The following is a 26,515-nucleotide window of genomic DNA, read 5'->3' on the forward strand; positions in this document are numbered from 1 at the left end:
ACCCACCACTGACAGTCATGAGCCGAGGCTGAACTGAAAGGGGGACCTGTGCACTTCACAGAAATCCTTTGTAGTCCTCCACCACATCAAAGGCACTTTTTAGTATAAGTACTAGGCCTCTTGACCCACTAAGACAGTACACTACTGAACCCACAAGAATTTCTGCAGGATTAAAGGATGCTGCATCAGAAGGATTGACAATTTGTTAAGTCTGCCTGTTCCCATGAACTACTTCCCTGCCTTGTTGAGCAGCCCTGCTCCATGCTGACCTCGGCCCTGCAAAAAGAACCAACAGACAACTCCAATGCCTGAGACCCGTTTGAGCTTATAAAAATGAGCAGAAACATGTTGGCTGTATATTAGGTGACTCAAACCATAATTCTTGAGTTTTCACCATTTACTATTTTTAATAATACCTGTGTTCCCCACTAATAAAGGTTATCTGAATCTCAGTGTTTATTCAGTAGTTTACTTATTTAGAACTATTTAGAACTCCCTTCTGCTCTAAGTCAATTAGGTGGTTGAGTTCCCCCTGGTGGTATTGTCCTACCAGGGTAGGGAGAGGAAGCCGATGATGAAGCATGACACTATTAGGTGTGTGAGCCGCCCTCTTCCATAAAAGGAATGACCTACCGTGGCCTAATACCCTGTACCTATACCTTAAGTGTAGACTTTTTCGAAAAAAGGAACCAAAATTGGGCTTCTCTGCTGTACCAGTCACATTTGGTTGCGTTTTCTTTGATTTTCTAGAGGGATATGGACTTTTTTCCTCCTCCTTTCTAATCTTATGTGATTAAAGTGAGACACGTGGGAGGGAGCCAGCACAACTGGTTATAAAGGGTTATCACTGCAAGGTAGTCCTTCATGCAGTTCAATGCAAGCATTAATTGGAGTTAGAAGTACACAACCAAACAGCAAGTAACTTTAGATGCAGATTAATACTTCACTGGGCTGATCTAACATGTGACTGACAATATGTCAACCCAATGGCTGAAGCTGGCTGGATGAAGAAAGCCAGTGGTTAAAAGGGGTGGACCCCGTGCCCATTCTATGTAAATTGTAAGCAGCATTTTGTGTTTGACAGCGGCGCTTAGAAAACCCAGAGTGAAAACAAAAAGAATCTTCAGAAAGTGGTACATGTGTGCTCCTTTATTGAACGTATTAAAAGATGCCTTTATGTGGAGAAGTACAAATGAAGAACATTTTTGCAAAAGGGTTTAGCAGTGTTCCTTTTAGTTTAGTGTGAATCGTAGTAAGGATTGTTTTATTTTATTATGCACACTTCAGCTGTCTGGCCTATCAGTAAAAGAACAACCTTTATACATTTTTTGAATATTCAAGCAAATATTATATACTATTTAAAAAAAAATAGTGAGTGCATAAAATGAGCGTACAACTATGCGGGATTTTTTCTCTCACAGCTAAAAATGGGAGAGGGAGATCAATAGAGAGTAATAGTGTAAAAACGTACATTTGGGAACCTGAAAGCACATGAGACGGGATTAAAATGAGTTCACGTCTGTCCTGTGCATCAAATCTGGAAAGGATTGGGGAGCTGACTCTGAAGAATTATCTACTTACTTACCAATAATCTTCATTATTCCGAATACCCTTTGTTCTATACTAATACTTATTTCTATGAGGTGACCAAACCCTACTCAGCCACTACATGACCCAGTTGCCCAAAACACTTCCTGTTTTCTTCGTCTGCACTTCGGTGCCTCAATATGGCCCTCTCTAGGTAATCCTTAGCATGCGGGCCCTCTCGGAAATAGAGTTCAACACCTCCCCATTAGGTTAAAGATACCCTTACTGTGATATATCACTATATTTTATAGAGATAATTGCTTTTTACAGGTTAAAAGATACAAAAATTACACCTGGGTTAGAAATAAACTAATACGAAAAAAGTATTATTTTAATACACATCTGCACTTACAACACTTGCAACCGTAATATTTTTGCAATATAAATCTTTTATTTCTACAGAACAAAACAGTCTTGTTTCTTTTAAGTTTCAATAAAAGGATGCTCTAATCACATAAACGTTTTCTTTTTTCCAATACTTTGCAAATAATAGCGCAAACATGTACCACTTCGTTTCTAAATCAAAAGATAGACTTTGCTCTGGGTTTTCTTGTGTTCTGGTGCCAAACAGACTCTGTATGACATTTTGAGTTTGACTGTTCCTATTGAGCAGGACCAAAGCTGATGCACAAATAGATAGGCCCTGTCTGAGGTGGTATGATGGGAACAAAACAATGGGTGTAGAAGTGGCAAGTTTAATTACTTGTGCCTGAGATTAATTCAAGCATTTCACTCATCACTTTTTTGTATTCCTAAGTGAGACACCCTAATTGCCACAGAAGTGCTCAACTGTGTATCTCATGCATGCTGTGACACCAGATCCAAGCTACACACTGGAGAGGTTCATATAGCCCAAAGCAAGACTGGGATTGCCTGTGTTCTGGTACAGAATGGTTCTGGCCTGGCAGTTCGGGGATGGTTCTTTTAGGAAAAGTACCAACTTGCATTTGTGTGTGTCCTATCTGAGTTGGCATGATCAGTAAAAAAATGGGTTGAGATGTGGCTGAAGTAATTATCTGTGGTTGAGAATAATACAAGCATTCCACCCATTACTTTTTATATTATTCAGTGTGATGCCTAAGTGGCCAAGTCTATGCCCAAATGTGTGTCCTGTGCTCACTCTACCACTGGAACCAAATTGCACTCTACTGAAGAGGCCAAAATAGGTCAAAACTGCTTTGAGGTTTGCTTGTGTTCTGTTTCAGAATGTACCTGGTCTGGTAGTTCAGCGGGACTGTTTCTATTGGAGAAGGACCAAAACTGATTTGCACATGGGTGAGCCCTAACTGAGGTGGCACGGCTTCAAATTGCCATGAACGGAGATGTACTCCCAGGCAATTAACTGTGGCTGAGATTAATTCAAGCATTCCATCCGTCATGATTTTTGTATTCCTCAGTGCAACACCCTAAATGTGATGGCCATGACCGTATTTGGGTCCTGTGCTCACTGTGCCACTGGAACCCAACTGCACCCTATGCAAAGACCCAAATGTGCCTAAACTGATATGGGGTTGGTTGTTTCCTGGCTTAGAATGGGTCTGGCCTGACTATTCAGGGTGGACTATTCCTAATGGGGCAGGACCAAGGCTGATATGAATATGGCCAGGTACTGTGTAAGGTGGCATGGTCGGAAAAAATGACAGAATGGAATATGGTCCAAATAATTTACTGTGGCTGAGGATAATTTAGGCATTTCACCAATCACCTTTATTTCCTCAGAACAACCCCTAGGTGTGGCAGGTATGCCCATATGTGGGTCATGTGCTTACTGTGCCACTGGGACCAAACTGCACCTTAATCAAGAGACCCAAATAGACCAAAAATATTCTCGGACTGCTTGTGCTCTGGATTAGCATAGACTGAAATGCCATTTCACTGGGACTATTTCTAGTGGAGCAGGACCAAGGTTGATTTGCATACAAGTGGGTCCTGTCTGAAATGGTGGGTAAAAAACTATGAATTTGAGTTCTGAAACTGAAACTCACTACACCTTCCGACATACATTGCATCAAAGTTACTCATTGAGCTAGACATGATGTCAAGTAGACCAAGGCTGTGCTAAGAACATAGCAAAACCAAAATAAAAATGATGGATGAAGTGTTGAAACCTTTCAAACACTCACCCCAGTCACAGATGTGGGTTTATTCCATTGCTATTTTACTCACCACTGCGTCATAATTTGGACCTAGCCATATGCCAATCAGTTTTGACCCTGGTCCCCGTGGGAACAGTTAAGCCCGAACTGTGTAGCTAGGTCCTCCCTTGACAGGAAACAAGCATCCTGAGACTGGTTTCAGGGTATCATCCTTCATGAGCCAGACTAGTTTGAAACCAGTTTTGCAGCGAGCAAGGGACCCATGTCTGGGCATACCCTGCCACTTAGACAAAGGCTGTGCTGAGAACATAGCAAAACCAAAATAAAAGGAAGACAAAGTGTGAAACTTTTCAAACACTCAGCCCTAGTCACAGATCTGGGTTTAATCCATCATTATTTTGCTTACCATGTCACCACAGTTTGGAGCCAGCCATATTCCAATCAGCCTTGACCTTGCTTCTGATGAGAACTGACAAGACTGGTCCTCCCTGGACTGGAAATAAGCATCCTGGAACAAGTTTGGGTGTATCACCCTTCATCAGCCAGGCTAGTTTAAATCCAGTAGTGTAGCGAGCAGGGAACCCACGTCTGGGCATACCTCTACTACTTAGGGCACACATAGCAAAACCAAAATAAAATAATGGACGGAGTGTTGAAACTTTTCAAACACTCTCCCCCAGTTACAGATCCAACGTTGTGCTAAGGACAGCCTAAGAGACAGCTCGTGGAAAAATTTAAAGGACATTTACAAATCCTTTTATACAGGTAATATACTACAATGATATTTAGCAGTAGATGGATCCCCCCATTTCACTTTTACATTCACCAACATGAGGCACTACTATATTAGACATTAAATCAATCTCTATTGGTCAAACACAACGTTACACAATTGAGCAATGGAAGCCTATTAAACATACAAAAAAGTTTACTTATATTCATATAGCACTTCAGTGACATGATGGAAGGTATTTTGTAAATCACTACAATGTCACATAGCCCTGAGAACTGCCTGGGTTTGCCGGTAAAGAAGAATAAAATATTCTGAAAAACAACAGCAAAAGAAGCGTTTGGTCATGCACACTAGGTGCTGCCTATAGGCTGGTTGTAGGACACCTGGCATGAGACAAGACCCTACACCCAGCTGCTTGTGCTGGAGCCAAATAAGGTGAAGAGACTGCCATTTAAAGTGGTATGCAACAAATACCCACAATTCAGCTTTGATTGCACACCAGCTTTATTAAAAGAAGGGTTTTAAAAATGACTAGATTCTTAACAATAAATATTATGGCCATATATCAAGTGAAGCAATAAGGCAGAAATAAAGGCAGAAAAAAGTTTAACATTTTAAGTAAAGTAGCTTCAAGTAGAATAGAAACGTTCTGCCGTGTTTAATATGTTCTTGTTTTTTCTAGAATGTATGTTTTTTTTACTTTTTTTTTTTTTTTTGAATGGTTAACTTTTCATAAAGGTCTTTTCTAGCAGCCATGGTATTATCCTGCTGGAATTAAGAAACAGGGCAACTGTGTCTCCAAATTAGTCAACACTGACTGCACAAGAATTGATGAGGAGAGATTTTATTTTTACTGAATGAGGGACGTCCTTCTAAAAACCAAACTTTCAATCAATGGCATCTTTGTCTTTCTTCCACACATTAAAAGAAAAGTTTGGACCTTACGGAATTTTTACACACCTTGCAGGTAGTCCTGCTACTGCTGATATCTTTTCATGGGTTTTTATGTCAGACCTCCAGATATGAGTCTGAAAGCTTTGGGTTTTGCGTCAGTGGAACTTGTGCTGGTTTTGTGTATTGTCCCTCACATTGAACGCATATTCACATAAAACATAAACATGAAGGTTCACTGTTTCAGCATATTACAATATTTTATATAATAAAAGTTATTTTTGAACAAGTGTGGCCCATTTACTCTTCCAAAATTCCTCACATGCTAAATCAGTACTTCATGGTCTCAGAAACAAGTCCACATACCAACAGTCAGGTGCAGCAGGACTTCCTGTTTCAGGTAAGGATGAAGGGGCCGATTACGAGTTTGTTGGTTGACCCGCCTGAACTCCAATACGGAAGTGATGTGGCAACCACCAAGCCTTGCGGCCTCACCAACATCGTATTATGATGTTTCCACCAGGCTGAATGCGGAAACGTCATATTACGACGTTCATGCCAGTCAGCCCAGCAGAAACATTACAGATGCAATGGCCCTGGTTCCCTCAGATAGCCGAGACCAATGCTGTCACACACAGCACCCTCAGAATGCGCACTGTCTGCCTTGGCATCATATATTATGAAGGTAGGTTGGGTTTATGATCCTCGATATGTTGGTATGATGGGAGGTACATGGGGCTGTGATAGTGGATATGGGCATATTGTAGGTGTGTGACCATCTCATTCTGAGCATGTACGTGCATAAAAAGTGGTTGTTTGGATATATGATTATGAGTGTGTGCAGGCTGAGCCTCATCACTCTCCCAAGACTGGCGTTACAATTGTAAATTTAGCAGTGAGATTGCTTATAGTTGCCCACAGTCCTCCCCACACTGATGTGTAGAGACAATGATGGGATAGCAAGTGACATCCTAAAATGTCACTATGCTCACTTAATAATTGTGAAAAACACATAGGAAGAGCTATAAGCTCCAAGCTGCTGTCTCAGTATTTTCTCATTTTTTAACACCCTCTCACCCCTGTACCCTCGGGGCTTGGGGCGAAATTGTCACACACCCTTGTGCAAAATGGGAAGGCAAAATGCTCTGTGTACTTAGGCATGCTACAGTTTAATAATTATTCCTCACCCATAGGCAAGGTGGAGGATTATAGTTTTAGCCACCCAAGCTTTGGAAAATACAGGGGGTTTGTTGAGATAATGAAACCACATCCTTAAGCAAGACAGTGATGGGGCTGTGTTGACACCTGTGCCGCTATGTTTCCGCTATGTTTCCTTCCAATGGTTTGACATCCCACTCTTGGTCAAGGCAGGAAGTTACAGAGTCAATGTCTCTCTATCAGCATTTAGGCAAGGTCGAGAGGGAAGGAAAGAAATTAACCTCCCACCACTATTTGGTAAGGCAGGGGCGTGTGTTTCTCTGCCTCGGTAAATGCCCATGTTAAGTTAAGTGCTCTCGATTCTGTCACACAAGCCGGGGAGGGATCCATATAATTGGACAGGCCTTATGGACTCTCTCTCTCCATGTGGTGCAGTATTCTTTTTTTCCTCTCCCCCCTATGTTGTAGAGTATGGGAGAGATGTAGTGAGTATACAGTGCTCAAACATACTTAGTAAACAATCTTTGATTGCAAGTATTCTCTGATTTGTATTCACAGATCATAGGGAAAAGCAAAATATATTTTTCTCCTAACACCTAAGTAGTGGCCGGATAAAGTTTTAACTAACCAAGAAATTGCATTGAATGATGGAAAGGCTGTTGTATTAATCAACAGTTTTGAGCTTTTTGACCAATCCGTACTAAATTTGGCATGTGCAAAGCTCCTCTTTTGAATGCTTTTTCTTTTCTTTATCTTGAATTTCGATTTGGTTTGCATCGTCATTAATGTTTGTATTATAAGTAGCACCAGGTATCAGTTTGGTTATCTTTATCTAGGGGTGCGCTATCCTACCTTTTCAGTCTAATAAGAATGACCATGTCTTTTTGGGACAAATGGTACACAATTATGATTGGATATCTCATTCTATAGCAAACATTAAGCACAATACAATGCAGATCGACATTTGAGAGGAGTAAAATCCCCTAAATTATGCATCTACATATCTATACATCTCTCAATAGCAACCAGTTCTTAGAGTTTCATATATTCCCCTACTAACTTGACAACAGAGTGGAATGTAAGAAGTGTAAATCTGAGGCATTGTGTACTCACAACACATGTGTGTATGTGTCAAAACCTGTTTCAGTGGGCCACCGGGCATGCAGGGACCACCGAGGTGGTTGAGGCTTTTTACTCCTGATGTCTCGGGTTGGGTCCAATAGCCCCAAGCGTGCGTGACCTAATATGGATCCTGAGCAATTGGGCCAACTACCATGCTTCACATGACTTTTATTGATAGCTGTGGACGTGCAGTCAAAAGCTCCTTCAGGGGTGAAGTGCAGATACAGGTTAGTGAACACGACTCATAAATGAAAGTGCACCTCAGTAATGTCAATAAATCAATGTCTAGTCAAATGCTTACTTTTATATGAAAAATAAGTATGATATTTTTAACTCTACATATTAAAAAAATTAATAACATTCATAAGCGACCACACAATTCTATTAAGGTTGGGGCTCTATTGTTTATCTGGCCAAACTTTGTCACACCGTCTTCCTTGTAATGTGGTTGGGATAATTCCCCATTCACTGGTTGCAGCATCCAGGAAATACTCACTAATAGGCCTTACACAGAGTCCCTTTCCACTCTTCAGGAAATAGTCAAAATGTATATGGTGTTGGAGGATTTCAGGAGTCAGTCCCCTGGGGCCCGACAGGCCCATTTCAAGTCTTACCCGATCCAGCAGTAAGGAAGTGTTTGGGAGTTCAGCAGGTGCACGACCTTGGGTACTTGCAAGCTCTGGTCCTGTTCACAGGAGTCAGGCTGCTCATGGTAAACATGGCAGGAATCAGCAGGTGCAGGCTCTGTCCTGAGCAGCACTGCTGGCCTTATCAGCAATAGGAGGTGCTACCAGCTTCCATCAGCATGATAAATTTACTTTCCCTCACATAGGGGAGAGGGGTTAATCTTTGTGCTCCAAACTGAAGCCTAGCAACATAGCAAAGCCCACTCGGCGTCCTCCGTAGTCCAAGGGGTCTGTCAGAGGACAAGTCTTGATGCACAATTTTGACCCTCAGATCCCAGCTTCGATTTTCTCAGGCGCACAGCCCAAACTTGTCAAAACTCAGTACTGTAAGCCACTCCTGGCCTACAGAGTTGCCGCTAAGCCTCACACAAGCCTTGATGCTCTGTCGGCACAGCCACTTCTATTGTAGTCCCTTCTGGTACACGAGGTCACTCCAATGCAACTGTATGGTTTTTGGTGCTCCCTGCATAGTACTCAATGCACATCTCAGTCCACAGCAGCCCTCTCCTGGCATAGAGGGATGGCTATATCATTCCAGCGCATGAGCAATGACCCATTTGTTGCACAGACATCTTACCACACCTTGTTCCGGAAGTCCTCTCAGTAGGGCTCCTTACTGGACCATGCTGCCTCCCATGCTCTCCTCTTCCTCACAGGGCACATTATTCTTGGCAAGCAGGCAGGTGCTGGTGCTCCAGGCTCCATGCCAGGTAGTCCTGCTTTCCCTGGGTGATGTCCCCTAACCCAGCAGGGAGAATAGCAGGCCTTGGCCCCCATTCAATGCCTGCTAGTCGGAAGCCTTGCAGAGCTGCCCCTTTTCATCCAGCTCATCTGTCTACTTGGCAGATGACAAACTTTGGGGTCTCAACCTCTCCTTTTTAATATCTATCTCCAGACACCAAATGTGATTTTGATGTGATGTGTTGGAGTTCTGCTTCGTTTGAAGAGAGCACTTTTGTCGTTCTTCTTCCTTTTGAAATGCTAGCTAACATAGCAGGAGAGACTCTGAAGCTGAAAGTCCCACAACACAGCCCATGGGAGAGTTCACACCTGGAATTTAGCCACTGTGATGTGTGTATCAAAAGGTTCCCAACTCTACTCTTTCTGATTCCCTTATTAGCCCCATCTACTTCCTGAGATGTGGCCAGGCCCCTTCCTTTTGATCTATCACTGAATCAAGAGCATCCTTTTGAAGTGTACGGGGGAGTCGCTCTCCCCCTTCCTCCAGTGTGTCCTACCCAGCTCAAACAAATGCAGCAATTCACAAATCTGTCTTGGGTGATTCCTCTACTCATCATGTCTTCCGCAGGCAGGCTTGGGCTTCCCAAAATAGAACCTAAGGTCTTCCATGTAATGTAGCATTGCAGGCATATTTGCACTCTGTGTATATACACAGCACACATACAGTCCAGTACTGTAACCTCTATTTTTTGTACCACACCAGGTGCAACTACATCCACCACACACAATTACTCTGAGTGCACTATTTAGTACTGTATCTTTTCTGTTCCATGGTAAGCTCTTTGCAAACAAGCACTGCCAGCACACACACTCACCATCCGCATGCTGCACAACACTTCACCTTCTATGCATTGTACTTGACACAAGCGCTCATATGCCAGCACCTGCTTTCATTATGTATGCACTGCACAGACAACAGCTCTCATGAAATGTATTCCTTGCAGGCATGCATACACTCGGTAGATGCAATAGCCATGCTTGTAGTACAGAGCACTGCTCTATCTTTGCTCTGTACCCTTCCCAGGCACACATGCATCGAGTGCAGAGTCACCACTCCTGCTCTGCACAGCACTCTACATCTAACTTTTGTAGACCAAGGGTGAGGCATGCACACAGGAGTGGACCTTTTAAAAGGTGAATGAGACTATAAGGCTCACTCCAATGACACACGGCAAAAAGGACCTGTTCATTCCTACTGATCATGGCACTGTAGGCTGCCATCACTGCACATCTGTGTTTAACTCTTGGTGAAGGTGATAGCCTTTCACCACTACAAGTTTAGTACTTTTGGCATCGCATACAGTCCAACAAGACCGCAATCCAGGAGACAGGCCTATATCATGCACATTTGCATGATGTGTGTTTGCCTATAAGAACACAAATCAGCATTAGGGATCCAGACAACAGTAGAGTTGGTCATTCAGGGCAGAGATACATGTCCATTATCATGCAGAGAACATTTCTATCCCAACAGTATGCAAAAAGAAAAATTACTGTTATGTGATTATTGAGTGTTTCACTATTATAGTATGTTTCATTCACTCTTGGAGGAAGGCATGGGCATAGACCTACCCTTTGAACTGGTTTGTGAGCATGTGAAGTACAAATTAAGGATTACTACTACGCTATGGTCCCTACAAAACAATAAAGACTTGGAGCACTATTTAAAGAAAATGTCAGAATCATTCATAGAAGTACACCTGGAAACTGTATCAGATTCAGGATTCTAGATGTCCTACTGGTAATGTCATGCGATGTGTGCCAAAGGCTCCTTTTCCTTTTGGGCAGAAACCCACACAGTGTAGATTTTCACACAAGGGGAAAGCACATTCATTCCATGGGTAAAAAAAAAAGGGTATCCTTCTGAAGAAAGTCTTTTCCCAATACCCAAGAAATCCTCGGTCGACCCATTTTCCTTCCCGTCCTGGAATGAAAAATAGGCTAGAACTTATCTAAAGTAACTTTCAGTCCATTTTCACGGTGAGTTTAGGGTCGGATAGCAATTTGTGAATTCCTACAAATGTGAATGATTTTAGTTGTTTCCTAACTTTGAAGGCAAACCATGCCTTAAAATAGCCACTTTGAACCCCTTAAATACGGTTTATTACCACAGATTTCTCCTCCATAATGATGGACAATCTGGAGTAGGAAATGCTTTTAATCAAGCCAAGAATCACTGAATGAATTCCTGGCAGATGTAAAAAGGGTATTTGTACCCATAAACATATGTTTATGGCCGAAAATAAGATTGCCATTCGTTCCCATGGGTTTTACACATTAAGATTGACAAACAAAAATGAAAAAAGTGTTAACAATAAGAGAATAAGTACTGTCAAAGTAAATTGTAATGTTATTCAATTTAATGTAAGGTGGATATGTAGAGAGCTGCGTGACACCCAATATATTGGTCCATGAGTCCTTCCACTGAAGTAGACTTGTTTTCAGAGTTTGTACACAATCTGATCACATGAGAACGTTGTTTTTCTCTTTACACCAGACTTTAAAAGTCCATGACTTGCAGCAAAGGTAACTCCCCACCTTTCGAAAAACGTCTTGCACAATTCGTACCAGTGTTATTTATCAGGTAGTCGTACACCTATTACATAAAATGTAAGGCAACATATTACATAAAATGTTCAAAACATACAAAGACACCCAGTTTAGGAATAGAGTATTTCAGGTGGAACAGATAAATACACATGCGATTTGCCCTGGCAAATGCCTGTAGTTTGGTAAAACATTTTGAGTGTCATTGAGCCGACTTGTGATCACCAAAAATAATGAGGGTAGAATGGTTGGGTAGACTGTGGTCTCGAAATCCCAGTAATCACATTCAGAATGCAAGTATCACAGAATGAAAGCACAGTATATGTTGCCTTTTACATAGACCTCACCAACCAATGTGCATGACTACACTCCCTAAGGAAAGCAGACTGCAATTGTCAACGAGAAAAACTTCACAAGATAGCCGTCCCACAGCTGACGTCTTAAGCACATGAAAATCTAGTTTAACGAACCGGCTTCCTGTAAATCAAAGCACAGATGAAGGGAACAATATGCCCTTAAATGTGTCCACCTGTGATATTTCTTCTATTACTAATTAATCCTTACTTTGTTCCTAATGAGCCAAACGGCTCACACACAAACACACACACAGGAGCACACACACACACTTGAATAAAAGCACAGATATCAGCATCACCAACGCAAACATTTCTACACATAAAAGTGCTGACAACTCCATCAGTGATGGAAACATGTAAGAAACTCTCTGTCTCTACGTCACAGAATAACAACTTACACAGATATTCAAGAATGAATTTGTAAAAAGGAGAAAGACCCTAGGAAAAAAGTGTCATGCTAAGTGCAACACTTTATCACTACACCAATTGAAATGTTGACAGAGCTCTACACTAGGCTCTGCACAAGCACACCTTTACCAGCAAAAGTACCTTAACTAATCCTAAAAGTGAAAATGAAGCACATGTTATTAATCTACTACCTATTTACATGTAACCATGGGGTTCCGGGTTAACTGCTACTTGCTGCAAAATGCTTTATCGCCTTGTTTAGGGTAGTATGTGCTATTTGAATGCAATTTACAATTACAATTACAAATGGATATTCTTGATCATTTCAGACTTTACAAAACCAGGAAAAACATGATAGTTCATGCTAGCCAAGGTGAAGCCTCAAAAATTCTACTCCACAGGATACCTCCAGGCTGTCACCAGAGACATTATTGGTGTATCACAATTCATCTGGGAGACTTAATGGCAAGCCATTGATCGTCCGAAAACTCCATGTGACATTCCATTCCATCAACCTCTCGACAACACTGCAAATAAGAAAAGGAAACACGAGCTCTGATACCATCTTGAGCTTCATGTTCAACATAATGGCATTGATGACACCCCACCCTCTCTACAAACAACTACTCTTCACCATTCAGCTTGATTCCCAGGCTCCTAACATGATGCTGCCTCTCTGGATGATTACAAGATTGATTGCAGGGGCCAAGTCACAGGATTTATTTACTTCAATGTGAGTTACAAGCAATGCAATTGTGCCTTTAACCACTATGGTTACCAGCCAAATATTAATATATGACACTTCGCTTCACAGAGGGCATGGTTGATGAAAACCTAATTCAACGTTACCAATAAGGAATAAAAGAAAAGTTAAGGAAACATGTTGTGGCATTTTACAGCTTTGAATGAACTATCAGGATGCTGAAGCAGATAATCTCTTAGAGACAGAACCACCCATTATAGGCAAGGCACTTGCTGCAGCTATACCTTATGGCCAATTAGACGATCTTAAACAAACGATTACCAAACAAGATATTCACAAAAGACAACTTGTGCCCTGGCAAATGCAATAATGTCTGCTGCAATAGATGCTGAAGCAACCACCTCTAAAGAACACTCCTGAAAATGTAGGCAACTGGAGGAGGGTTGTCTAGTTTGGGGCTGACTATCTGACAAAGTAGCTGCTAGCATATGTGAATGGAGTGATTGCATTGCAGTGAACTTTCTCTAGTTTTTTTTGTTATCCCATGATATGGGGTGTCAGTGAGGGTAGTAATAGTTGGAAAGGAAATTGCATTCCTCAGGTGAACAGAACCAGATACTGCGCTAAAGTGTGAGTATTTGTGCTGGTGAAGAAGCAGAAGACACATAAGGCGTGACTTGTAAGCTCACTACTTCATACCTATAGGCATGGAGCTTCCATCACAATGTAACTAAGGGTTAACATGTAGCACACCTTCCCTTAAAAAGGTGTAGATGAGTAGAAACATTAGGCAATTCTGTTCTGATGGTGTATAAAAAAAGTGTTCCACAAGTTAATAAATATGTGCTAAAACATTTCCAACCTAGTTTTACTTCATTTTGAGTTTTGATAAATGTGCAGTGGGTATGTGAAAACATGGCTCATAATTCCTAGAAAGTCTAAAACACATCTTGGCTTGCTTGTTATCTGATAAAGAAACATATTTTCCTAGCTGTGTGTGTCCAAATGTGGTTTGTGAGTGGTGCTAGATTCTGGTTGTCATTCATCCCTTCAGTGTTTGCTATGCGGAGGGAATAATGATCAAATGATCAACTGTTGCTCTGAGGCCATACAAGCAATATCAAAGTAGGTTAATTATGTAGCGCTTTCTACAGAAGAATAGTTAAGCAAAAATAGTTTCCCTATGTAATATTAATTTGTTTTGCAGCAAGTCAATGGGCAATGACTTTCTCCCGCTCTTTGGAGCTAGATTTACTAAACGTTTTATGGGTGAAAACAGCCTGAATCGCTGTTTCTGACCACAAAAACGTTTCTGCCCATGTACTTAACCCATTTTATGAGTCGGTAAAATGTTTCCAACACTTAAAATGGGTTTGCAATTCCACACCAATTTGGTATTTGGAAAGGGTGTGTTGTAGGCGTCCCTTTCACATACTGAAATGGTATATGATATACCATTGTTGTGCAGTTGAAATCTGGTACAACATTTTGAAAACGTACAGACTCACAAGTTTAGTTGGTAAACCATATGCAAAAGAGATGGGGGTATGCTGATACCACCTCCCTTTTCTCTATGTAAAAAATGGTTTGTTGAAGAGTATGCAGTGATCCAGGGGACCACTGTCAACTTTCAAACAAACTTTTAAAAAAGTAGACATTCTTTTTTCCTTTGAGCAAAATGGGTTGCATTTAAGAACAAACAGATTTGGTGGCCTGCTCACCCAAACAGGCCATCATCTCTGGGATGGTCTTCAATCAGAGTTACAATTTTGCGACCTACCTCATTAATATTCATGAGTTAGGTGAGATTACAGCCACTTTGAATCAGAATTTTTCAAAACAACCTATTAGTACATATGGTGGTTGGTCAAATTAAATATTAGTAGCAAAAATACTGGTATCAAATTACAAGAAGTTTTTGTGACCACTCTTTAGTACATATGGCCCTTTATTCTTTCTAAATAGTTTAAATATAAAACCGCAATGAACACATCAAGTTAATTCTGGTAGCATTCATTTATTTCAAAAGAAAAATTATATTTTAAGATCTTTCATAATCCCTCTTTAAGGATGACGCAGAACTGCTTTTTATTTTAAAATGGAAATATAGATGGAAGCAGACCTACCTAGAATATTCGACACTTGGATATAGTGGCACATCTCATGGCATATGCATGAGTTATGGCTCCAGCTGGGGACTTTCCTGAGAGAGGAAAATGGTTCGTGACTTTAACCTGGTGACCTGTTTGTCCTCTCGTGTGCCCGTGAAAGTTAGGAATTAATATCATTTGAAAGAGTTGCAACTTTAAAAATTATCTGTATCTCAGTGGCACAAAAATGATAATTTATATTTAAGTGTGCTCATTAGAATATTCTGCAAGGAAAGTATTTAATATAGGATGTCAGTGCCACAATTTATATACAGGGGGCATTAATAAACGAGTTTTGCAGGTGTTTGTTGGACTAACACCTGGGAAAAGTGCAACATATGCATGTTTATGTTACTCATGATTCTTAAAGGTATACGTACAAATGTAAGCATAAATTATATACGTCCTAAATGGATTCCTTTATGTGTAACTCAGGCACACCCACGTTTGGCTAGTTTTTAATCGGTGGACATTTTCATTAGGGTGTCTGATTATTTACAGAAGAAAATATATGAAAACATTATGAACACCTTCTCAAATGTGACTTAGGGCCTGATTTGTATTTCTGCGGATGGGTTACTCCGTCAAAACTTTGATGGATATCCCGTCTGCCGAAATATAAATCCCTTAGGAAATAAGGGTTTATATTTCAGCGGACAGGATATCTGTCAATGTTGTGAAGAGTAACCCGTCCGCCGAAATCTAAATCAGGCCCTTACTTTGTATATGCAAACAAGAGCAAATGTTTTCCCAACACCTTAGAGCTTGTATATGTTACAACCCCTCATTTAAGGCATCTGAATCCTTTGCAATAACTTTGCAGAGATCCTTGACACAAAAATAAAACACATTAACATCTCCATTCCTTCCTAATTAAAACACATACTACAACATTGTTACTCTCTCTCCCTAACCTTTAAGGCAGATTTACTATGAACTCTATCAAGGTGAGACCCTCTAACCATCTTTGTGACACAATTTCAAGCTCCATCAGTAAGTCCCTAGCCAAACTGCTTCTCGCCATTTGGACAATCCTGGTTAACTCATCATTGGATCAGACCTTGTTCCCTGACTAAAGTAACAATCTCTGGACCCCGATGACTTAACCAACTTCTGCCCTATTTCCACCCTGCCTCTCTTATGCACGGTGGTTGAAGGTTCTGTTTCCTCCCAACTTTCATCCCACATCCAGGATATCAACCTCCTCATCTCCCTCAGTCCAGAATCCCACAGGGCCAAACCACTGTGTCTGCAATTCTGCAGATTTTATTACAAAACACAGAGGCATCTATTATGCTTTCTTCTCTTGCTTTAATTTAAACAGCAGCCAAGAAAAACTACAACTCCCAGCATTCCTAACTGGGAAACTACAGAAAATATGTCATAAAGTACCAACCAATCAGGACATTAGGTAAGTATAAACGTCTTGACTGAGAGCAACAAGTCCTCTTTTCTTGCTGCTCGCAGTCAAGATAAGTACCAGTTTTCATTATATTCTATTTGCATATTTATTCAGGTTGTCATTTTCTTAGTTATATATATATTTTGTTTTATATCAAATATGTTTACTTGCTCCCGTGTTTAATATAATGCTTGTCACTCGATCCCCAACGTTCTATTTCTAGCACCTTCAGCGTGCGCGGCATAACGGTCATCTCTAAAACCGTAGTGCTCTTACCGGCGATTTATTTCATCTGACGCCGGCCAGCGCTTCATTTCCTCCACTTATTTCAGCCTCCTTTCCTGAGGGAATTTCCGGTTTATCTGTGCTTGAAGCGGCAAGTCTCTGTTTGTTCTGGAGTCACAGTCCATGCCTCCCTTTCCTCTGAACAGCATTTGCTCGGCGAAGCAATATTTCCTGTTTCTTCCACTGAAGAATTTAACCCTTTCTTGTCTAGTTTAGTGTATTTCTCTGTTTGGTCCCTGGAGTTGCTTATTTTGTAACCTTAAATAATTTATTTTAACCTTAAAATATTTCTTTCTGGATATTTTTTATTTTTAAGGAATATATGATGGAAAATTATTTTGAAGATGAAGAGGCTCAAAATGTTAAGGACAAATTGGATTCCTTTATTAAGAACTCAGTACAAAAAGCTGCCTCAAGTTCTATTTAGGATTTTTCTAAGTCCTTTGAGGCCTCAGTCAAAAAATTATTGACCTTCGATACTTCTTCTTCAAGTTTCAAAAAGCACAAAAAACGAAGGGCAGACAATTTGCCCTCTATTATAGACTCTCCTTCAAAAACTTTCTTTTTTGAACCAAGTACATCCACTAACTTCACCTTTCCCATTACCATGTCTCAATCGGGAGACACAGATAATGATATGGGTGACTCAGACATGGATAAGGATGATCCAGACATAATGATCTGGTCAGGGCCTGTGGAGAAGAGGCGTAAAACTTCTCTTAACAAACTGAGAGAATCCTCTAAAACTGTTAATTCTAATGAATCTATTTTAGATTTCTCAGGTCAACCGATGTTTGATCCTGCACTTATCCGTCACCCAAATTCCACTGAGTGGACACCCTGCGAGCATGTTGCTTCAAATGTCTCCAATAAATTACGCCAACCATTAGACAAATTGGCGCGTTAAAATCTGAATGTCCTAGACCTTCCCTTTCCAATAATATAGCCACTCCAATGATTGATCCTAACATGTTAATGTTCTTGACTAAATTTGGCAAGGATCCTAAAAAAGGTGTAGACAGGGCTTGGACTAATTGTCAGGACAGATTGTTGGATCTTTCTGGTCCACTAACAAGAATCTTGGACTTGGCGGAAGAAGCCAGAATGGAGGGTACCAAAGTCGACCCTGTCATCTTATTAAATTGGGCCCAAGGGGCAATTTGTCATTTAGGTAACACTAATGCTGCCATGACGCAGGAGAGATGGAAGAGTCTCCTGTTAAAAATGGACCCAAAATTGAGCAATCTTGCTGCCAAAGAAATGAGACAGGATGCTAATGGTTTACTTTTTGGTGACTCATTCATTAAGGAGCACAGTAAATATGTGGCTACCTTCACGTCCATAGACAAGGCGCAATCGCCCATGCAAAATGTTTTCCATTCTCTGGTTTTTGGCAGAGCCGGCAAAGGCAAGAGTCGCTTTGCTGGCCGATTTGCCCACAGAGGTGCGGTCAATCAAAACAGAGGCTCCGCTGAATACCAACAAGAGTTTAAACCACAGTTTTATCCCCAAAGGAATCGTTCATTCAGACGCGGTTACAGATCTAGAGGCTTCCAAAATTCAGGTAAGACATCAGTCTTTTGGTCCATTGTTGGTGGGAGGATGGACAGCTTTGTTTCTAACAAATTGGCAGAAGTTAAGGCAGATCCGTGGGTGCTGTAAACTGTGTCAGGTTATTGCATAGAGATTTTTTCCACTCTGGTCCAACATTGCCTGCCAAAACCATTGTTTTTTTCCTAAGAACAAGAACTTCTCTCTCAAGAGTTTCACTCCCTTACTCTCAAACAGGCTATGGAAGTTTGCTCCCCTCATCTTTTAGGGTTTCTCAGTACTTTATTTCTAACCCCAAAAAAGGAGAAGAAATATCGTCCAGTGATAAATTTGAAGCTGTTCAACAGGTTTGTAGTATACCATCATTTCAAGATGGAAACTATTCACCATCTTCGGGACTCGTTATTGGAAAACGATTGGATGGTTTGTCTAGATCTCCAAGATGCATATCTTTCCATTCCAATTCACCAATCTTTCAGGAAATTTCTTCAATTTCAATGGAAGTATTAATTCTTCCAATTCAAATGCCTCCCCTTCGGTCTTTCTTCAGCTCCATGGTTTTTACCAAGGTGTTGAAGCCATTGGTGACACACATGAGAGCTCAAGGTGTCAGGCTTATGGTTTATTTAGACGATTTTCTCATCTTACATCAGGACAGGTCCATTCTCACAGACCAATTAGAGAATTTTGTATCCCTCCTCCAAAGCCTGGGCTTTCTCATAAACAAAGAGAAGTCGAATCTCACCCCTTCTCGTCAGATGGAGTTCTAGGTTTTCCTATAGACTCAATCAAAGCCACCCTTCAGCTCCCAACCCAGAAGATTTCTCACATAAAAAAGGAAATCCTGGTGGTTTTGAACAAAGCACAGCTTACAATCAAATGTCTTGCTCGCATAATCGGTCTTCTAGCTTCGTTTATTCAAGCTATATTTCCAGGTCCTCTTCATTACTGTGATCTTGATTCTCGTGTCAAACTCCAATGGTGGCTCGATCATCTAGATGCCTGGAACGGCAGAGCAGTTTTCTCAACAGCACCAGATCTTGTCTTAGAATCTGATGCAAGTCAGACTGGTTGGGGCACAAAATGTGGTCAGTTCTCGACTGAAGGTCTATGGTCAAAAGAGGAGTTGTCATTGAATAAAAACTGTTTAGAGATTCTTGCAGGTTCCTTTACGATCCAAATGTTTGCCAAAGACAAGGTAAGCTGTTCTATTCTCCTCCGGATGGACAATCTCTCTGTGGTCCGATATATATATCATCTAGGAGGCACAAGTTCAAAACCTTTGGCTGAGTTAGCAAAGAGTCTATTGGAGTTTTGTCTCCAGAATCAGATTTCCCTTCAAGCAGAATATCTTCCAGGAAACATGAATACGATTGCAGACTGGTGTTCCAGATATCTTCGGGACTCCAGCGATTGGCATTGTCACCCTTCTGTTTTCAGAAACCTTTCTTCCAGATTCGATCCTTTCCCTGTTGACCATTTAGCCTCTCGTTTGAATTCTCAGCTCCCTCGGTTTTACAGCTGGAGACCGGACGCTCAGACATTAGCTACCAATGCTTTTCAACAGGATTGGTCCAATCAAATGAATTGCGCATTTCCTCCTTTCATTGTGAGTTCCAGAGTCTTGGTGCACATCCGATGCCAATCCACGAAGATTTTGTTAATCACTCCATTTTGGCAGAGTCAACCGTGGTTCCCCTCAGCTCTAGAGTTGTTCATAGACTTTCCAATCCTCCTTCCTCTTGTTCTTTCCCTCCTATTAAATCCGCAGGGATTGCCTCACAATCTAATAATCAATCATTCTCTTCGTCTAGTGGCATGGATGGTTTTGGGTCTTCCTGGAGAGCCCCAGGAATTTTGCAGGAGGCTGCCAGTTTCATATGTCAGGCCTGGGCTCCCGGAACAACCAGGGCCTACAAGTCAGCCTTGTCAGCATGGCATAATTGGTGTTTGGACAGGTGTGCTGATCCCTTTTCAGTGGATGTAGTTCTGATTGTCAATTTCTTAGCCTCTCTGGCAGCTAAGGGTAGAGCATATAGAACTGTTAATATGTAAAGGTCTGCAATTTCTGCTGAACATGTTCGAGTTAACAATAGACCGGTCAGCGAACATCCATTAATATGTCGACTTTTAAAGGGAGTACGTTTTTCTAAGCCTCCTTTACCTAAGTATATTGTGATGTGGGATGTTAATGTTATTTTAAAAATTTTACTTTCACAACAACTTAATTCCCTTTTATCCCTCAAATTCCTTTCTGCTAAACTTACTATCCTTCTTTGTTTAGTTTCTTTGAAACGTATTTCTGATGTTAGAGCTTTAGATGTGACCTCTGTCCCGTATACTGCTGCAGGTGTTTTCTTTCAGGTACGTAGAAGAACAAAAACTAATTTGATGTTGGTATCTTATCCATATTTTCTGGATCATCCAAATTTATGAGTGGGAAGTTGTTTGAAAGAGTACATTTCACAAACCAATGATTTGAGAAAGTCATCTGAGCCTTAACTCCTTGTCTCTTTTAAGTCCCCGCATAACCCTGTTTCTTCCTATACTCAGGCCCGTTGGTTAAAATGGATCATGAATTTGGCGGGTATTGACATCTCTGTTTTTGGAGCTCATTCCACCAAAGGAGCTATGGCATCCAAGGCCTTCTGGGCAGGACTGAGTTTAGTTGAAATTTTCAAATCGGCCGATTGGTCAAATGTTTCAACTTTCAGAACGTTTTACTGTAAACGGGTCTCTCATGTGGCCAGTTCGTTAATTTCTATGCTTGAACTAGGATAATAGGAGCCTCCGTATTTTGTAATAAAATGGATTTTTTTTTAGCTTTAGTGAAAGAAAGTCTTGATTTTATTAAAGACACAGAGGCGAGTATTATCCCTCCACTTCCTTTAACCCTCCCTTTGTTTTATCAGGTACAACTGCCATTCCTAACCAGACGTCTTAAAAGGCATCTTCCTCTCCAGTTCAACGCTTCGGCTGGTCAGACAGGAAAGGTCCACAAGTTGTCCTTCTTTCAAGGGTTCCAGGATATGATGTTGACTCCGGTACTTGATGAAAAGACTTTCGATGTCATCTATCGTCTAGAAGCTTTTTTCACCATTGTGTTAGTTTGTTTTATTTTGATTCTCATTTTTCATTTATTCAGAGTGCTCTGCAAGAAAAGAGGACTTGTTGCTCTCAGTCAAGACGTTTATACTTACCTGATGTCCTGATTGGCTGGTACTTTTTGACACATTTTCTGTAGTTTCCCAGTTAGGAATGCTGGGAGTTGTAGTTTTTCTTGGCTGCTGTTTAAATTAAAACAAGAGAAGAAAGCATAATACTCGCCTCTGTGTCTTTAATAAAATCAAGACTTTCTTTCACTAAAGCTAAGAAAATCTCCATTGTAGGTGATGTCCTCCACCTACTATACATAGCCAATCCCTGCCTACTTGTTTTCCTCGACCTCGATTCAATTTTTGACACATTAAACCACCAGGTGCTGCTGGACACCATGAAGTATCGAATGGGTATCGAAGGTGTCAACCCTAAACGGTTTACCTCTTACGTAAGTAATCGCTCCCAAATTGTAAAAATTGGGCATTCCATCTCAGGTTCAGTCACCCTGTAACAAGTTGTTCTAAAAGGTTCAATTCTCTCTTCAAACCTTTTCAACATCTTCCTCAAATACCTCTGCACAATCCTCTGGAAGTCAGGAGTCCTCTTCCACCTTTACATCGATGACACACAAAGCTACTTGAGTGTTTCATACCTGGAAGCCTGCACCCACCTATCCAACTCCTTGAACAGAATTCAGACTTGGATGGCTGGCAACCACTTCAAACTAAATCCAGTGAAAACAGAATTTCTTCTCATCTCTTCAGAGAAAACAAACCTGCTGATCCAAGACTGGATGGATCTCCTCCTGGAAATGGATAACCGTCCTTTCATTGGACAGATTGCCAATTCTCTGAGATTAACCCTCAAAAGGTATCTTAACCTCCATAACCATTTCTCCTCCATGACTTATAGTGCCTGTTTCCAGCTAAGGCTTCTTTAGGGAATTAGGAACCTCATCCCATCACATAACCTTTAATCTTATTGTGTTCTCCAGACTCAACTATAGAATCATACTCCTTTCTGGCATTTACAAAGTTCACTAGGTCCTCAGGTCCTCTCAGAGCAGTCCTTCATGGGACAGCCAGCTTTGTTACGTGACACAAGAAATTTGACCACATTTCCCCCATTCTACATTCTCTTCTGCATGCATCATTTATAAAGCTCAGTACTCCTCTTTACCCTTGTACATCTACAAGAAACTGAACATTTCAGGTGTTGGCTGAGACTCAGAAAAAGCTAAATTGTTCATCCTTGAAACTTCTCTCTCTTCTGCTCATTTTTCTGCACCTTCTCTTCCCACCATTTCCCTCCTCCCGTTATTTTCCACCTCGTGCAACCTAGCGCCTTTCCCTACCCCACAGGGCCTGGTTAATAGAGCTGCAGCATGGCGGTGCACAGCAGGCTTGCCGCTGGCACGCCAAAGGCAAGCATGTTGGCACCTGTTCGTGCATGGACCGTGCCCAGGACCCCTGACCCTCCTGCCATCCACCGCTCCACAACCAAGGAGCGCCTGACATTGGACCCTGGATCCTGGACCCTGACCACTAGAACAACTGCTGCCACATGTCCTCTCCACAATCAACCAAAGGACCCTTCACCTGCCACCAAGGCCACTTCTCATGCAACATAGGTCCACCAGCCAGTAGGGCACCCGTGCCATTTCCACCCATAAGACCACAAACAACCGGAACCACTCCAATACATATTATTCAATGGTCGATCTCTCTGCATGCACACCACAGAAATCTAGGACGCCATCACCACCCTCTCCCCTGACATTGCCTTCATCACCAAAACCTAGCTCAACCCCTCCTCGAATTCCAAAATTGCCACTTCAACTCTTACAGCTACAAGATGATACAACAAGACTCCCCCAGCAAACTCGGCAGAGACATCGCCATCATCTTCAAAGAAACCATTCGATGCACCATAACTGATGACGACCCTACGCCTCTCATGGAACACCTCAACTTCCAACTACATACCGACCCCAAGACTACGATAAAAGACACTCTTGTGTACAGATTCCTGGACCCCCATCAGCTTTCTGCTACCCCACTCTTGTGTACAGATTCCTGGACCCCCACCAGCTTTCTGCGACACCATCTCTAACCTCATCACACCACTAGCCATCAACTCCTGCCACTGCGTCCTACACAGTGACCTTCATTTGCACATCGATAATCCAAACAACGCAAACTCCACACCCCTCTCGAGAACCTGAACAACATTGGCCTCACTCAACTGGTCACCGAACCCACACACAAAGCCAGTCACACTCTCAACGCCATCTTCACCGCCAGTGAAAGAATCAAATTCAGTGACATCACAGAACTCACCTGGATGGACCACACCATTGTCCACTTCATAATCTCAACCCTCAGTACGCAACCTCCAACCATCACAGCTTCTCCCACCACAGCTGGAGCAAAGTAACCAAGACACAGTGGACACAGACCCTAAGCAGCACCCAACCCAAAGGATCATCAGACCTTGACCAAGCCATCCAGAACTTTTTTGCATAGATCACCAACTGCGCCGACAGAGTCTCCCCGTTGAAACCAGCAAAACCAGCAAAACTTCAAAAAACATGCCAGCTGTTACACCCCAGAGCTCAGAACCCTCAAGCGCCACTGCTAAAGACTCGATAAATGATGGCACACCACACTGAACCCCTATGACAGAGCTGGCCATAAGCCAGCCCTCAACAACTACCCCTACACACAAAGGAAGCCAAGAAAGCAGCCATCACAACCCACATTGACACAGCAGTCAACCACACAAAGGAGCTCTTTAAAACAGTGTAGGAATTCTCCAACCCGACAGTCAAAGTTAACACCACCCACCCCTTTCAAGAACTCTGCGACTCCCTCTCAGAAGGCTTCCACACCAAGATCACCTCTATCTACAACAATATCGACCCCCAGCCCATGTCTCTCAGTCACCTCAACCAACCAATGCACTCCAGCCAAATTATCACTGCCTGGTCTCTGCTTCCCACTCAGACCACCACAGCCATCATGTCTCCCATCCACTCCATATTACCTAGTGGCAGAGGGGTGTCGTCCCCCTGGATGAGCCAGCAGAAGAATAATAAAACTATAGCTTGCTATCTATTTATTTTTTCATTTTTCATCTGCTGCCTCAGCCAGCAGGGAGGGGTGGGGCTGGGCCACAGGGAGGGGGGTGGGGGAGGAGGGGAGAGTGCACTGACTGTGCAAGTGTCTTTGGCCGGCATTTTCAGGCTGGCCAAACACACATGTACACTTAGGTTTCTCCAGCCCGGCTGTATGCACAGCAAAGCTAGAGAAACTGCACAGACCACAGGCTTGCATCTTAGCGGCAGTGACTGCCACTCAGACCAATCCTGGCTACCTATAGCATGTAAGCAGCGTCAGGATTGCTGGGGAACCTCTGCTGGTGTCCCAGCGAATCCTGGGACACCATCAGGAGTAGAGGCGCAAGGAAGCAGGAGACAGCGACGGGAGACAGGTGTCGGTTTCCTCCATGGTCCGATGCCACCCCCCAACCCTCTTCTTGACATTTGCAACGCCCGCCGCTGCTGACCCCACCAACTAGTCAACCTTGGAACCGTCCCAATCGTCACCAATGTCACCAGCATCATCAACATCTCCATCTATATGGCAGCCTTGCTGGACAGATGGAAACATGCAGAGGCCATACCCTTCCTAAAGAAACCCTCTGCCAACCCCAGAGATCTTAAAACATATTTACTGATTACCCTGTTCATCCTACCCGGCCAAAGAACTCAAGAAAGCCATCAACCAACAACTCACCGAACACCTGGAACAAAACCACCCACTTGACGCCTAACAATTAGGTTTCTGCACCATAAATAGCACTAAGACTAGGCTGATCACTGCCACATACGACATCAGATCTCTCCTTGACCACACAGAAACTGTGGCCCTGATCCTCCTTGACCTCTCTCCTTACAGGTCAAGAAGAGAGCATCCGGTTGCCTTCATTCACCTCCGAACCCAAGGACATTATAGCCCTCATAATGACATTGGCGGTAAATTCCACTTACCGCCATGCTGACTACAGCCAACATACCGCCGCCACGGCAGATATCCGTTCACCATATTATGTCACACACACACCAATCCATCACTATACAGCCACAGACGCAAGTACGCCACACCAAAGGTCAGTAATAAACTGGCGGTATCAAAACCCACACCGTTACGCTAACAGAACTACGCCGATCACATTACAACCCACGAATCACCACGGCAGACATTCAATGACATGAACCATTGGTGGTGCATTCCGCTGCGCTCAAAATACACACACACACATACAAAACAACATTACATTGGTCAATTTAAATAACCCACACCTGACACCCATACACACACCACACCCACACACCTACCCCACTAAAAAACACACACCCACACTACCCACAACCCTTTATGACTACAAACCATTCACACCACGACCACAGACAAGACCAGAGACACACACCACCATCACCTATACACCACCCACGCACCTTACAACAAACACCCCAACACATCACCCACCCACCCACACTCTTCACACAACACTCATGACACCACAAAGACACCCCCGATTCTCTGAGGAGGAGCTAAGGGTCATAGTGGAGGAAATCATCAGGGTAGAGCCTCAGCTATTTGAAGCACAGGTGCAGCAGATATCCATTGCTAGGAAGATGGAGCTATGGCGGAGGATCATGGACAGGGTCAATGCCGTGGGACAGCATCCCAGAACAAGGGAGGACATCAGGAAGAGGTGGAACGACCTACGGGGAAGGTACGTTCCATTGCAGCAAGACACCAGCTCTCAGTATAGAGGACTGGCGGTGGACCCCCGCCTCCTCCCCCAGAACTGACTACACAGGAGGAGCAAGTCTTTGCAATCATGCATTCTGAGGACCTGGCCAGAGTAAAAAGGAGGACTGGACTCTGGTGAGCCAACTCTCTACTAGTACTACCCCCCTACCTGCATACCAT

This window comes from Pleurodeles waltl, chromosome 2_2 (assembly GCF_031143425.1).
Source record: "Pleurodeles waltl isolate 20211129_DDA chromosome 2_2, aPleWal1.hap1.20221129, whole genome shotgun sequence".
In the NCBI taxonomy this organism is placed as follows: domain Eukaryota; kingdom Metazoa; phylum Chordata; class Amphibia; order Caudata; family Salamandridae; genus Pleurodeles; species Pleurodeles waltl.